This window comes from Mustela lutreola, chromosome 4, assembly GCF_030435805.1.
Source record: "Mustela lutreola isolate mMusLut2 chromosome 4, mMusLut2.pri, whole genome shotgun sequence".
Classification (NCBI taxonomy): Eukaryota; Metazoa; Chordata; class Mammalia; order Carnivora; family Mustelidae; genus Mustela; species Mustela lutreola.
Window position 1 is genome coordinate 162,074,536 of NC_081293.1, and position 16,391 is coordinate 162,090,926.

A 16,391-nucleotide genomic window follows, 5' to 3' on the forward strand; every position below is an offset into this window, starting at 1 on the left:
GAGCTTAGTCTTACTTAGGATAAGAAAATGACCAAAGCCTTATTCCCATCCTGATTTTAAAATATGACACACTCACTCCCTTAGGACCTTCACATTATTTGGTCCCACAGTTTGGTTTGACAGTAATCTGGGTTCTCATAATCCTTTGACTATGGTGGTAGTAGTGGCAATGGAAATAAAAATTCACAAGGGGTGCCTGGGTGGGTCAGCCAGTTAAGCGTCTGACCCCTGGTTTTGGCTCAGGTCATGATCTCAGGTTTGTGAGATTGAGCCCCATGTTGGGCTCCACACACAGCAGGAGTCTGCTCGGAGTTTCTCTCTCTCCCTCTCTCTCTACCCCTCCTCCCCTCCCCCTCTCTAATAAATACATCTTTTTAAAAAAAGTCACAAAAGTCATGGCAAAACCGGCTGAAGCCAGGCTCCCCCAAAACACAACAAGCTACCTAATTTTGAGGTAGCTTCCAATAAATATATTTTCTGGTGGCTACAGAGGGAGGCACAGGTATGAAGATCTAGAGTAAACAAGTGGGCATGGCTTTTTAGGAGGTTTTCCCAGTGGGACTTAAGACACCAAGCCAAAGAGGGTGGCACTTTGTTGACTGGTGAAAAGGGATTCTAAAGTGACCAGTAGATTCATTCAGTTTCTTAGAGATGATGAAAATCCACAGTTCCCTGGAATTCCCTTGCTCCCCTAAAATTCAGACTGGATTAACAGAACTCGATCATCCCTGAGTTTTGTTTGTTTGTTTTTTGGTTTGTTTTGGGGGTTTGGGTTTTTTTTTGTTTGTTTTGTTTTGTTTTTTTGTGTTTTTTTTTTTTTTTTTGCCAATGAAATTATTTTGTCAATACAGTTGCAATGATGATGCAAGTGTTCCTGGGTCCTGAGCATCCTGAGAGGACCAAGAAGGCCTGTGAATCCTTTGATTAAGATGGCACATAGGCTGTGTCCCTGGGTGGCTCAGTGGGTTAAAGCTTCTGCCTTTGGCTCAGGTCATGATCTCAGGGTCCTGGGATCAAGCCCCACATCGAACTCTCTGCTTAGCGGGGAGCCTGCTTCCTCCTCTCTCTCTGCCTGCCTCTCTGCCTACTTGTGATCTCTCTCTGTCAAATAAATAAATAAAACCTTAAAAAAAAAAAAAAAGATGACACATAGGTATTCTCCTCCATCAGACTTGGTCAGGTTTGGCATTTTATATCTCATGAATGGTTTCTTGGCTAGTTTTTCCAGAGCTCTGTGCTATGCTGCAAAGGTTGCCATGATCCTTGAACCTGAACAAGCAAGTGACAAATCCACTAAGGTAAGGTGCTACTCATGCTGAAAACTACCTGTGAAGGGGGGGTTGGGATCTTATTTCATCATTTATGATTCATTCAACAATGCTTTGACCAAAACGCCATGTTATAGGTTAGCAGAGGATCTAATGGGAACAAACGGGCAGGGAACTTGCTCTTTCTGTACCACCCTGTGTTTGGGGACAGAGAAATGGGGATGTCCTCAGGGTACACTAACTGTGTGCCTGTCTTGGAAGCTCAGGGGGATGGTTTGTCAAAGGCTGAGAGTCTGGTGGCTCTGGGTAAGGCCCATGACGAGAACTAGTCCTGGAGGGAAGGCAAAGGTCACCAAAGGTCATTCCAACACCCTAGACATGCGGAGGGAGGAGAGAGCATGAACAAATTTGTTCTTTTTGGGATTTGAGTTTAGGGAATCTTTTTGTAGATTAAGTTTTGGCTGTTGCATGCTCAGAGATACGAAAGTCCTTTATAGTTAACATTTATTTTAGCAGGAGCTTGGGTCCATTCTGGAAGCGAAGGGTGCGGGTAGACAAGAACAAAGTGTTGGAGTACCATCTACATGAACGTTGCTGCAAATATTCTGTGGCTCATCCTCTAGGGCCTGGGCCTACGGTCCCAGAGAGGGGGCTTCAGAGGAACTACACCCCCTGGAATGCTGACGAGAAGCTGCTCTACTCCCATTCTAGCAGCAAAAGCAATTCCGGAAGTAGACAGTTTGGAATTGGAGGCGACAGCCATGTGAGGCGCTTTTGTCTTCATCCCCATCATCTCTGGTCTCACGCTCTGGATTGCTCTTTCAGAGCGCTGCGCCGATGGGAAGTCCCACAGCCCCACAGGCAGGACGGGCTGGTGGTGACCCCCATCAGAGACAAGCACATGGGCTTGAGAGTGGTTTCAGTTACTTGCTTTGGGTGGAAAATTTGCCAGTGCTGCAACAGAACCAGGTCTCGGATGGCAGGGTGTTGTGGTTTCTCCCCAGCAATCATGACTTTCTGTCTCCTGTGTGTTTCAGCTGTGCCTTCTGTTTCTCTACACCCATCTCTCTTTCTTGTTTTTTTTTCCCCCCTACATACTTACCTACCTATTTCTATCCATGTAGGGAAGGGCCTACCATGCAAGTTAATTTTTTTTTTTAAAGTTTAGTCTATTTTATTTTTTATTTTTTGAGAGAGAGAGAAAGATAAACACACACTGTTCACCGTGTGAACGGTGGCAGGGGTGAGAACAGAGGGAGAGAGAGACCACACTGAGCACAGAACCCAACATGGGGCTCTATCCCACAACTTGGAGATCATGACCTGAGCCAAAATCAAGAGTTGAACGCTTAACTGCCTGAGCCACCCCGGTGTCCCAAGCAAGTTAGTCTTTTAAACAGGGGATACAATTGACTGCAGGACAATAACCAAATTGCTATTGCTGGTAAAACATTTCTTTAATTTGAACTAAATTCAGAATTGTCATTAATTTCCTTAAAATCTGAAATGGGTTATCTGTCAAGATGGAAGAAATTAGTGATAATTCAATGAAAGTGGACAGTTTTAATTTATTTAAAAAATCATTTAAGGGCGCCTGGGTGGCTCAGTGGGTTAAGCCTCTGCCTTCGGCTCAGGTCATGATCTCAGGGTCCTGGGATCGAGTCCCGCATGGGCTCTCTGCTCAGCAGGGAGCCTCGTTCCCCCTTTCTCTCTGCCTGCCTCTCTGCCTACTTGTGATTTCTCTCTCTCTGTGTCAAATAAATAAATAAAATCTTTAAAAAATCATTTAAGAACTTTAGACATTAACAAGCCCATGCAGTTCATGTTTGCTGCTGTATATAAGCGATTAATGCACTAAGTACTCTGTCCATTAAAGGCAGTTTAGTAGGGTCTCCATTTGGAAACACTTTGTAGGTTATTTGTTTGAGTAACTCTGTGTACTAGAGTATGATGTTATTCAGTGAAAATGCACTTGAGAAGACAGGCTATTGTTAGAAATTGTTATTCTATCATGGACTTGAACCAGACTCCAGCCTTTTTTATCAGAAGAGGAAAAGAGGGCCGGGAAATAACACCATTTGGCCTCCAGGGAAGACATGATGCTCTTCTGCATTCAGTCACCCCATCCCCTGTCAGAGGAATTCTAAAGTGAATGGATCTGAGAACAAGAGGATTTAATAACTCCCAGAACTTAGATGTAGAGAATTTTGAGCAACAAGGAAAAAGGTTTTGATTTCAGGTCAGAATGGAAAGTTGTGTTTTTCTTTTCCCTCTCTGCAAATGTGCTCTCCTTTCTCCTGGCACTATTTCTGAAAAAAGGGTGAGGGGCTGCTTCCTCCTTCTACCTCCAGGAACCTACTGAGATTCGGATTCCACCTCCCACTTCCTTGCTTTTCTTTGGCACAATATCCCTTGGAATGGCTTTACCTGGCTGTTTGCATGGCAATAATTCGAGAGTCAGAATATGAGTCTGGGCCTAAGGGGAATGCATGGAGGGAGTGTCTTCGTCAGCTTTGCCCCTTACTTTCATAGCTGCCACATTTAAGAAGTGAGACACTGAGCTTCCGTGAAAGGTTTAATATCAGGTCTGGGCCCACAGTCCCACCTAGTCACGAGGTGACACTTTGCCTCGGTGTATGCTGTGTGTGTTGATCTATGCTGCATTAATTATCTATTGCTACATAACAAATTATTCCAAAACTTAGTGGCTTAAAATATTAAACATGTATTGATTTACGTGGGTTTTGTGTGTCAGAACCTAAGCAGCTTACCTGGGGGTTTCTAGTTTGGATATCTCATGAGGTCACAGTTACAATGTTGGCTAGGGCTGCAATCATCTGAAGGCTGGACTGGGGCTAGAAGATGCATTCCAAGATGGCCCTCTCACATGGCTGTTAAAACAATGTTTGTCTCAGTTGTTGCCAGCTATTGGCTGGAGTCCTAAATCCATATCACCTCAATCTCTCTACAGGGCTGTTTAATTGAGTGCCTTCCTGACATGGCAGCTAGCATTCACTCAAAGTAAGTGATTCAGGAGAGAAGAGAGAATGAGTGAGGAGAAAACTGCAATGCCTTGGGGTGTGTGGGTGGCTCAGTTGGTTAAGCATCTGCCTTCAGCTTGGGTCATACTCCTGGAGTCCTGGGATTCAGCCCCATATGGGGCTCCCTGCTCAGGGGGTGGAGGTGAGGGGGGAGATGCTTCTCCATCTGTCTGCTCCTCCCCCTGCTCCTGATTTCTTTCTCTCTCTCTCTCAAATAAATAAAATCTTAAAACAAAACAAAACAAAACAAAAGATGTCTACCCAGCACCTAAGTTAAAAAAAAAAAAAAAGAAAAGAAAGATGCAATGCTTCTTAGAACCTAGCTTCAGAAGTCACACACCATTGCATCTCTTTGTTAGAACCTAAGCCCACACTCCAGGGTAGGGACATTAGGCTCTGTCTTTTGAAGGGAGGAATACCAGGGTAATTGGTGGATGTACTCTAAAAACTACCACACAATCCAAAGACTGCTACTGCTCACCAATCTTTGTGTGTCTCCTTCTGTGTTGGGCACCCAGCTATATTTTATATCCTTACTCCTTTTTGTCACCTTTGATTTTGGAGTCAGACCCTTACCTTTGAGTCCATGTACGTCATGGTCTCCATGTATGTCAGCAGAAGTGATGCACATTTCTCCCAGTCCTGTCTTCTCAGAAGCCCTTCTACAGTGGCCTTCAAGGCAGGTTGAAGATGTTGCCTCTGAGCTCCTAGCATCACAGGCTGAAAGGAGTCTTGGTGTGACGAGTGAAATGGCTCTGTTGTCTGCAGTAGTCTGTAATCTGAGGACATAAAACATTTTAATCATTTTAGATGCAGATTTCTGGGTTTATCTCTTATAGCAAATAGATTTATTTACTCTGATAGGATATCTTCAAGAGGGACTTAAGGAAATGATGTAGGATAGGACCATGGATGTAGGATAACTATGTAACTTTTTATATATTATCATGGAAAAATTGGGGGAAAATGTAAAATACAACATTAGTGGTAATTTGGGGATAGGCTTTAGTTATTCTTAATACTTGCTTTTGTGGTATTTTCCAAACATTCTGGTGTTTGTCTTAAAAATATAACTTATTATTTTTATTAAAAATTTGTATTGAAGTATAATTGACATGTAACATATTTGTTTTGGGTATACCATATAATTCAAAATTTGTATATATTACAAAATAATTGCAGGAATAGGTTTAGTTAATGTCCATCTTCATTCATGGTTACAATTTTTTTCTCTTGTGATGGGAAGTTTTAAGGTCCACTTTCTTAACAACTTTCAAATTCGCAATACAGTATTATAAAATCACTATGCTGTACATTTCATCCCCATAAATTATTTTATAACTAGAAGTTTGTACCTTTTAACCCCCTTCACCCATTTAACCCATTCCCCACCTTGCCTCCAGCAGCCTCCAATCTGTTTTGTGTATCTAGGAGCTCATTTTTTTATTTGTTTATCTGTTTTTAGAGTCCACATATGTGTGAGATCATATGATATTTGTCTTTTTTTGTCTGACTATTTCACTTAGCATAATGCATTCAAAGTCCATCCATGTTATTGCAAATGTAATTATTTTTTATGGCTGAATAGCATTCTGTTGTATATGTATATAGACATACCTACATACATACCTATATACCACACATTTTTACCCATGCATCCATCAATGGACACTCCAGGGTTTCCCTATCTTGGCTATTATAAATAGTACTACAATAAACATGGGAATAAAAATATCTTTTTGAGTTAGTGTTTTTGTTTTCTTCAGATACATACTGAGAAGTGGAATTGTTGGATCATATGGTAGTTCTATTTTTAATTTTTTGAGGAACTTCCATACCGTTTTCTGTAGTGGCTGTACCAATTTGGAATCCCACTAACAGTCCACATGGATTCCCTTTTCTCCATATCCTTGCCAACACTTGTCTCTTCTTGTCTTTTTGATAATAGTAATTCTAATAGGTATGAGGTGATACCTAACTGTGGTTTTGATTTGCAATTCTCTGACCCCTAATGATATGACCATCTTTTCATGTGTCTGTTGATCTGCTTTGGAAAATGTCTATGCAGATCCTCTGTCCATATTTTAAATCAGATTGTTTAGAGCTTTTGCTATTGGGTTATAGGAGTTCTTTATTTATTTTGGATATTGACCATTTACCAATAACCCTGACAATTATCAGGTATATGATTTGCAAATATTTTCTTGGTAGGTAGATTTCTCTTTCTCTTTATGATTTCCTTTCTTGTACAGAAAGAAGCTTATTTGCTTGATGTAGTCCCACTTATATTTGCTTTTGCTGACTTTGTTGTTGGAGTCAGATCCATGACTTCTTATATTTAAAAAAGCAAAATATTAATTTTATAAAGATAATGAATCTTTATCTCTATTCTTATTTTTAATACTATTTTTGTTTTTTTCTCTCTTTGATGACTTATTTTCTTTAACTTTTTGACATCCAGTGATAAAGATGAAGCTCTTACCTACTCAAGAAGGCTAGTTACATGCTCCTCTTGTCACCCCTACCTCCGCCAAGACTCCGCAGATAGTAGAGATTTATAACAGGAGAGGGCTAAGTCAGAAGATCTTCTTTGTTTATACTTCTATAGCATAGACCAGGCAGGAGGAAGAAGCCAGTATCTGATGTATTAGGTGGGCATGGGTGAATTATTAGAAATAGCTATTTATGGCTCTAATTCAGTCTTGGTTTTGCTTTTACATTTTGTAATTCCTTGCTTTTCTGTATTTTTTTTTCCTTTCCACAAGTTCCTCTCATATTTATTCTTTCATCTCAGCTCTTCTGTCCTTGTAGTTCCCTGTTCCTATTTTCTGGAGGTCACGCCCTCCGTTTCTTTTTGAAGATGCCAAAACAATGTCTTTTAAAATTTTCCTTTCTCCTCCTTCCTTCTTTCTTCCTTTTCTCTTTGATTGTTGATATATATATATATATATATATATATATATATATATATACTATTCTAAGGTTTCACAAAACATTACCTTTTCCATATGCTTCAGGATATTTTATGAATCACCTTGTGTTTTTGTTTGTTTCTGCATATTTTAATAGGAAAATATCTTTCCAGGCCAACAGAATATGCTCAGCCTAGAGGGTGTCAAAGAAATTCCAAGAGGAATAAGAAAGGGACCTGCCTCCTGGGCCTTACCATCCCAACATTTATCATTACATCCTAACTAATAGTCATAGTGCCAAATATTAACCTTACACCAGAGGGAAGAATAGAGCATTCCAAGGGTGTAGAGGGGGGGCAAGTTACCCTCCCTAGAGACATCAGAGAAGCTTGGAAAAGAAGGGTAAATTTGAATCCTTTTTTTTTTTTTTTTTTTTTTTTTATAAATACTTCCTTTATTTTTTTTTTATTTTTATTTTTTATTTTTTTTTATTTTTTATAAACATATATTTTTATCCCCAGGGGTACAGGTCTGTGAATCACCAGGTTTACACACTTCACAGCACTCACCAAATCACATGCCCTCCCCAATGTCCATAATCCCAACCCCTTCTCCCAAACCCCCTCCCCCCGGCAACCCTCAGTTTGTTTTGTGAGATTAAGAGTCACTTATGGTTTGTCTCCCTCCCAATCCCATCTTGTTTCATTTATTCTTCTTCTACCCACTGAAGCCTCCATGTTGCATCACCACTTCCTCATATCAGGGAGATCATATGATAGTTGTCTTTCTCTGCTTGACTTATTTCGCTAAGCATGATACGCTCTAGTTCCATCCATGTTGTTGCAAATGGCAAGATTTCATTTCTTTTGATGGCTGCATAGTATTCCATTGTGTATATATACCACATCTTCTTGATCCATTCATCTGTTGATGGACATCTAGGTTCTTTCCATAGTTTGGCTATTGTGGACATTGCTGCTATAAACATTCGGGTGCATGTGCCCCTTTGGATCACTACATTTGTATCTTTAGGGTAAATACCCAATAGTGCAATTGCTGGGTCATAGGGCAGTTCTATTTTCAACATTTTGAGGAACCTCCATGCTGTTTTCCAGAGTGGCTGCACCAGCTTGCATTCCCACCAACAGTGTAGGAGGGTTCCCCTTTCTCCGCATCCTCGCCAGCATCTGTCATTTCCTGACTTGTTGATTTTAGCCATTCTGACTGGTGTGAGGTGATATCTCATTGTGGTTTTGATTTGTATTTCCCTGATGCCGAGTGATATGGAGCACTTTTTCATGTGTCTGTTGGCCATCTGGATGTCTTCTTTGCAGAAATGTCTGTTCATGTCCTCTGCCCATTTCTTGATTGGATTATTTGTTCTTTGGGTGTTGAGTTTGCTAAGTTCTTTATAGATTCTGGACACTAGTCCTTTATCTGATATGTCGTTTGCAAATATCTTCTCCCATTCTGTCAGTTGTCTTTTGGTTTTGTTAACTGTTTCCTTTGCTGTGCAAAAGCTTTTGATCTTGATGAAATCCCAGTAGTTCATTTTTTCCCTTGCTTCCCTTGCCTTTTGCGTTGTTCCTAGGAAGATGTTGCTGCGGCAGAGGTCGAAGAGGTTGCTGCCCGTGTTCTCCTCAAGGATTTTGATGGATTCCTTTCGTACATTGAGGTCCTTCATCCATTTTGAGTCTATTTTTGTGTGTGGTGTAAGGAAATGGTCCAATTTCATTTTTCTGCATGTGGCTGTCCAATTTTCCCAGCACCATTTATTGAAAAGGCTGTCTTTTTTCCATTGGACATTCTTTCCTGCTTTGTCGAAGATTAGTTGACCATAGATTTGAGGGTCTATTTCTGGGCTCTCTATTCTGTTCCATTGATCTATGTGTCTGTTTTTGTGCCAGTACCATGCTGTCTTGATGATGACAGCTTTGTAATAGAGCTTGAAGTCCGGAATTGTGATGCCACCAACGTTGGCTTTCTTTTTCAATATCCCTTTGGCTATTCGAGGTCTTTTCTGGTTCCATATAAATTTTAGCATTATTTGTTCCATTTCTTTGAAAAAGATGGATGGTTAATCCTATTTTGATGAATGAGTCATAACTCATTCAGCAGAGTACAGGAGAAAAGAGTACATGCAATGTGGAGATGAAGAGAGCAAGTAGTTTGGGATAGTGATAGTACAGGGATGTCCAGGGCCAGGAGATGACTGAAGGGGGATAGGCAGAAGGCCATTATGAAGAAACTCATGACTCATACTGATGATTTTAGATTGCACTTGCATGGAATTCATGGTTTTCTCCCCATGATTCTTTAGTATTGCAAAGTTAATTTTTTAAATTTTATTTTTGTCTTCTGCAAAAAGTTTTTTTAACTTTTATCCTTTCCTCTTTTAACATTTTTAAACTAGTTTATCTTAAAAATATTTTTCATTATAAAAAATCTTTTTTGAACCTTCATTATTACAGTCACATTTTATCCATCATTGTATCTAACTTTATTTTTTGTATACAAATAGGGTTTTTTCTTCTAAAAACATTTGGGATACAACTTCCTCTAATAGATCCAAATATACCCTAAATCTAGCATAGGGCTTTGTTCCAGTCTCCAGCCTGAGCAAATTCTCTCCACTTTCTTTTTCTTTATTCTCCCAAACAACTATCTTATCAACTCCTTTTTTAGAAATTTAAAAAAAAATCACCTTTATAGTCATATTCCATCCCTTCATTGTGTATACCCTTATATATGTTTTTCATTCTTTAAAATTTGGGGAGGTAGTTACTTCTAAGAGATCAAAATACTCCCAGAATTAAGTGGGTGACCCTGTTCTATTCACCAGCCTAATATATATATATATATATATATATACACACACACACATATGTATATATGTATAACTTTTTCTTTTTTATATTTTTTTCTTTAAAAAAATTTTTTTTCCTGAACTTCTTTTTACCCTCTCTCTTCCCCCCATGATTTGGGGTTTCTTCTGATTTGGTTAAAGCACATTTTCCTGGGGCCTTTGCCACCCTTTTAGTATTTTATTCTCTCATTCATATATTCTTATCTGGCTAAAATGTCTAGGTGGAAAAACTCACCACACAAAAAAGCAAGAGGCAGTACCAAAGGGTAGGGACCTAATCAATACGGACATTGGTAAAATGTCAGATGTAGAGTTCAGAATGATGATTCTCAAGGTGCTAGCTGGGTTCGAAAAAGTCATGTAAGATATTAGAGAAACCCTCTCTGGAGAAATAAAAGCCCTTTCTGGGGGAAATAAAAGAACTAAAATCTAAAGAAAGCTGGGGTTGCAATTCTTTTTTCAGATAAATTAGATATTAAGCCAAAGACTATAATAAGAAATGAGCAAGGACTCTATATCATACTCAAAGGGTCTGTCCAACAAGATCTAACAAGTTTAAATATCTATGCCCCTAAAATGGGAGCATCCAACTATATAAACCAATTAATAACAAAATCAAAGAAACACATCAACAATAATAAAATAAGAGTAAGGGACTTTAACACCCTCCTCACTGAAATGGACAGATCATCTAAGCAAAAGATCAACAAGGAAATAAAGGCCTTAAATGACACACTGGGCCAGATGGACATCACAGATATATTCAGAACATTCCATCCCAAAGCAACAGAATACATATTCTTCTCTAGTATGCATGGAACATTCTCCAGAATAGATCACATCCTGGGTCACAAATCAGGTTTCAGCTGGTACCAAAAGACTGGGATCATTAGCTGCATATTTTCAGACCACAATGCTCTGAAGCTAGAACTCAATCACAAGAAGAAAGTTGGAAAGAACTCAAATACATGGAGGCTAAAGAACATCTTACTAAAGAATGAATGGGTCAACCAGGAAATTAAAGAAGAATTGAAAAAATTCATGGAAACAAATGATAATGAAAACACAACGGTTCCAAATCTGTGGGACACAGCAAAGGTGGTCTTGAGAGGAAAGTATATGTCATAAAGCATTTCCCAAGAAACAAGAAATGTCTCAAATACACAACCTAACCCCACACCTAAAGGAGCTGGAGAAAGAAGAGCAAAGGAAGCCTAAACCTAGCAGGAGAAGAGACATAATAAAGATCAGGGCAGAAATCAATGAAATAGAAACCAAAAGAATAGTAGAGCAAATTAACAAAACAAGAAGCTGGTTCTTTGAAAGAATTAATAAGACTGATAATCCCCTGGCCAGATTTTTCAAAAAGAAAAGATAAAGGACCCAAATAAATAAAATCATGAATGAAAGAAGAGAGATCACAACCAACACCAAAGAAATATAAACAATTATAAGAACATATTATGAGGAACTCTACGTCCACAAATTTGACAACCTGGAAGAAATGGATGCACTCCTAGAGATGTATTAACTACCAAAACTGAATCAGGAAGAAATAGAAAACCTGAACAGACCCATAACCAGTAAAGAGGTTGAAGTGGTCATCAAAAATCTCCCAACAAACAAGAGCCCATGGCCAGATGGCTTCCCAGAGGAATTCTACCAAACATTTAAAGAAGAATTAATACCTAGTCTCCTGAAACTGTTCCAAAAAATAGAAATGGAAGGAAAACTGCCAAATTCATTTTATTAGGCCATTATTACATTGATCCCCAAACCAGACAAAGACCCTATCAAAAAAGAGAATTATAGACCAGTATCCTTGATGAACACAGATGTGAAAATTCTCACCAAAATACTAGCCAATATGATCAACAGTACATTAAAGGATTATTCACCATGACTAAGTGGGATTTATTTCTGGGCTGCAAGGTTGGTTCAACATCTGCAAATCAATGTGATACAATACACTAATAAAAGAACAAGAACCATAAGATACTCTCAATAGATGCTGAAAAAGCATCTGACAAAGTACAGCATCCTTTCTTGATCAAAACTCTTCAAAATGTAGAGACAGAGGGTACATTCCTCCATATCATCAAAGCCATCTACAAAAAACCCACAGCAACTATCATTCTCAATGGGGAAAAACTGAGAGTTTTTCCACTACGATCAGGAACATGGCAGGAATGTCAATTATCACCACTATTGAATATAGTACTAGAAGTCTTAGCCTCAGCAATCAGACAACAAAAAGAAATTAAAGGCATCTGAATCAGCAAAGAAGTCAAACTGTCACTGTTTGCAGATGACATAATACTTTATGTGTAAAACCTAAAAGACTCCACTCCAAAACTGCTAGAACTTGTATAGGAATTCAGTAAAGTGTCAGGATATAAAATCAATGCCCAGAAATCAGTTGCATTTCTTTACACCAACAAGACAGAAAAAAGAGAAATTAAGGAGTTGATCCCATTTACAATTGCACCCAAAACAATAAGATTCCTAGGAATAAACCTAACCAAAGAGGCAAAGAATCTGTACTCAGAAAATGATAAAGTACTCATGAAAGAAATTGAGGAAGACACAAAGAAATGGAAAAACGTTCCATGCTCATGGATTGGAAGAACAAATATTGTAAAAATGTCTATGCTACCTAAAGTGATCTACACATTTAATGCAATCCCTATCAAAATACCATCCATTTTTTCCAAAGAAATGGAACAAATAATCCTAAAATTTGTATGGAATAAGAAAAGACCCTGAATAGCCAGAGGAATGTTGAAAAAGAAAGCCAAAGCTGGTGGCATCACAATTCCGGACTTCAAGCTCTATTACAAAGACAGTATGCTACTGGCACAAAAACAGACACATAGATCAATGGAACAGAATAGAAAGCCCAGAAATAGACCCTCAACTCTATGGTCAACTAATCTTTGACAAAGCAGGAAAGAACGTCCAATGCAAAAAAGACAGTTTCTTCAATAAATGGTGTTGGGAAAATTGGACAGCCACATGCAGAAGAATGAAACAGGACCATTTCCTTACACCACATACAAAAATATACTAAAAATGGATGAAAGACCTCAATGTGAGATAGGAATCCATCAAAATCCTTGAGGAGAACACAGGCAGCAACCTCTTTGACCTCAGCCACAGCAACTTCTTCCTAGAAACATCCTCAAAGGCAAGGGAAGCAAGGGCAAAAATGAACTATTGGGACTTCATCAAGATCAAAAGCTTTTGGACAGCAAAGGAAACAGTCAACAAAACCAAAAGACAACTGACAGAATGGGAGAAAATATTTGCAAATGACATATCAGATAAAAGGCTAGTATCCAAAATATATAAAGAACTTATAAAACTCAATAGCCAAAGAACAAATAATCCAATCAAGAAATGAGCAGAGGACATTAACAGACATTTCTGCAAATGAAGACATCCAGATGGTCAACAGACACATGAATAAATGTTCAACATCACTCGGCATCAGGGAAATACAAATCAAAACCACAATGAGATACCACCTCATGCCAGTCAGAATGGCTAAAATGAACAAGTCAGGAGACGACAGATGCTGGAGAGAATGTGGAGAAAGGGGAACTCTCCTACACTGTTGGTAGGAATGCAAGCTGGTGCAGCCACTCCGGAAAACAGCATGGAGGTTCCTCAAAAAGTTGAAAATAGAGCTATCCTATGACCCAGCAATCGCACTACTGGGTATTTACCCTAAAGATACAAATGTAGTGATCCAAAGGGGCACGTGCACCTGAATGTTTATAGCAGCAATGTCCACAATAACCAAACTATGGAAAGAACCTAGATGTCCATCAACAGATGAATGGATCAAGAAGATTCAGTGTATATATATATATACACACACACACACACACACACACAATGGACTACTATGCAGCCATTAGAAATGAAATCTTGCCATTTGCAATGATGTGGATGGAACTAGAGGGTATTATGCTGAGCAAAATAAGTCAATCAGAGAAAGACAATTATCATATGATCTCTCTGATATGAAGAATTTGAGAGGCAGGGCAGGGGTTTTGGGGGGTAAGAAAGGAAAAAAAACGAAACAAGATGGGATCGGGGTGGGGAGACAAACCATAAGATACACTTAATCTCACAAAGCAAACTGAGGGTTGCTGGGGGTGGTGGGAGGGGTAGGGACAGGGTGGTGGAGTTATGGACATTGGGGAGGGCTTGAGCTATGGTGAGTGCTGTGAAGTGTGTAAGCCTGATGATTCATAGACCTGTACCCCTGGGGCAAATAATACATTATATGTTAATAAAAGTAATTAATTAAAAAACAGCTTTTATGTGGTTGTACCTTGCTTATGGGCTTCCTTTGGCTTTGAATAATCTGACAGTCTCCTCAATGGTTAAGATGCTGAGAAGTGTGTTATTTCGCTTTAAAACACTTCCAAATCAATTTCTGCTCCCATGTCTCCCATGTTCTATCCTCTGGACTTTGGAGAGATTAACATGCAGGTCAGCTTGTGTCTGTTGCCTTCTCTATGTCTCCTGGGACCTAAGGAGGTGTGTAAGCCTGCCAGTCCCCTTTCCAGGACCTTGGATTCTTGGTCCCATCGTGACATCTGCCAGGCTGTGTTTGTTCACTGGGGCTTTTGGCAGCTCCAGTTGCTTGTGAAAATGAGATGATTTATGTAAGACAAAGAAATGCTGCCAAAATGTCAGGATTTGTGCTGTGTCAGGTATCTGCAGGTGTTCTGCACCAAGCAGTAGTGGGAAAGTCATTAGCAATTACTTCACGGCAATATTCTTGGGGGTGGGGAGGTTAAATCTTTTCTCTAACAACCCCTGTTTTCATAGAAGCACAGATGCCAAGAGAATGCCTGTGTTCCTTGTCCCTGAGGGACTCTTTCTATGGTGGAGATGGCGTGATGCCTCTCCTTTGAGGATCCTGGTTCTACAGGCTGCTCAAAGGCGGCAGAATATTTCTTGGAATTATAGAAGCTAGTGAGTAAGGAATAATCAATGGGGCAAAAGGAATCCCAGGAATGTATTTCTCTGAAGAATGCTATGGGCACTTTCACTGCGTGGATATTTCTCTTAATTGTTGAAAAGATCTGTTTGGATCTTTATGGCCTATACTAGTCTGCTAGCACTGCCATAACAAAATGTCACAGACTGGGTGGCTTAAACCATGAAAATATATTTTCTTGTAGTTGTGGAGGCTGGATGTCTAAGCTCAAGGTACCGCTGGGGTTGATTTGTGGTAAGTCCTTCTTCCCAGTTTGCAGATGGTGCCTTGTTGTTGTGTCTTCCCCTGGCCTTTCCTCTGTGCACATACAGAGTGAGAGGGTGCTTTCTGGTACCTGTCTCTTCCTCCTATTTTTTTTTTTTTAAGTTTTATTTATTAGAGAGAGAGAGAGTGAGAGGGAGAGAGGGAAGGAAGGGGCAGAGGGAGAGAGTGTCTTAAGCAGACTCCATGCCCAGTGTGGAGCCCAACAAGGGGCATCTCACAACCCTGAGATCACGACCTGAGTGGAAACTGAGTCAGATACCCCACTGACTGTGCCACTTAGGCACCCTTGTCTCTCCTCTTTTTTTTTTATTTTTTTTTATTTTTTATAAACATATATTTTTATCCCCAGGGGTACAGGTCTGTGAATCACCAGGTTTACACACTTCACAGCACTCACCAAAGCACATACCCTCCCCAATGTCCATAATCCCACCCCCTTCTCCCAACCTCCCTCCCCCCAGCAACCCTCCTCTTTTTATAAAAACACTTGTCCTATTGGATTAGGGCCCTGTCCTTATGACTTAGTTTAACCTTAATAACTTTCATAAAGGTCCTATCTCCAAATGTAGTCACAGTGGGACTAGGGCTTCAACATATAATTTGTGGGAGAGGGGAAAAAAAATTCAGTCCATAACATGGCCTGACTAGGAAAATGAACACAGAGTCTGGAAACCGAGAAGGCCAGGGATTGAGAATTTGATCTTAGACCTCAGAATTAATTGGATTCCTGTGCATTCTTCTGTAGCAAACCCAAGGGCAGACTCTACCACCTCTTCAAAAGGTTTTGCCTAGGAAAGGATTCCTGGTATGCCTTTGGCCTTGGCTGGGCCAAAAGGAAAGGCTGCTTAGGAGAGAGGTGTGTCTTAAAACACTTGGGTAAAAAAAGGCTAGACTAGAGAAATTAGGCATTTTTTTTTTTTTTTAAAGAGGCCACCCTGGATAAAATTCATCCCTCTCTCAGCTCATGGCACTCTTCAAAACCCTTTCTTTCCTGGTATCTAATGTTCTCAATGAACTCCAAGT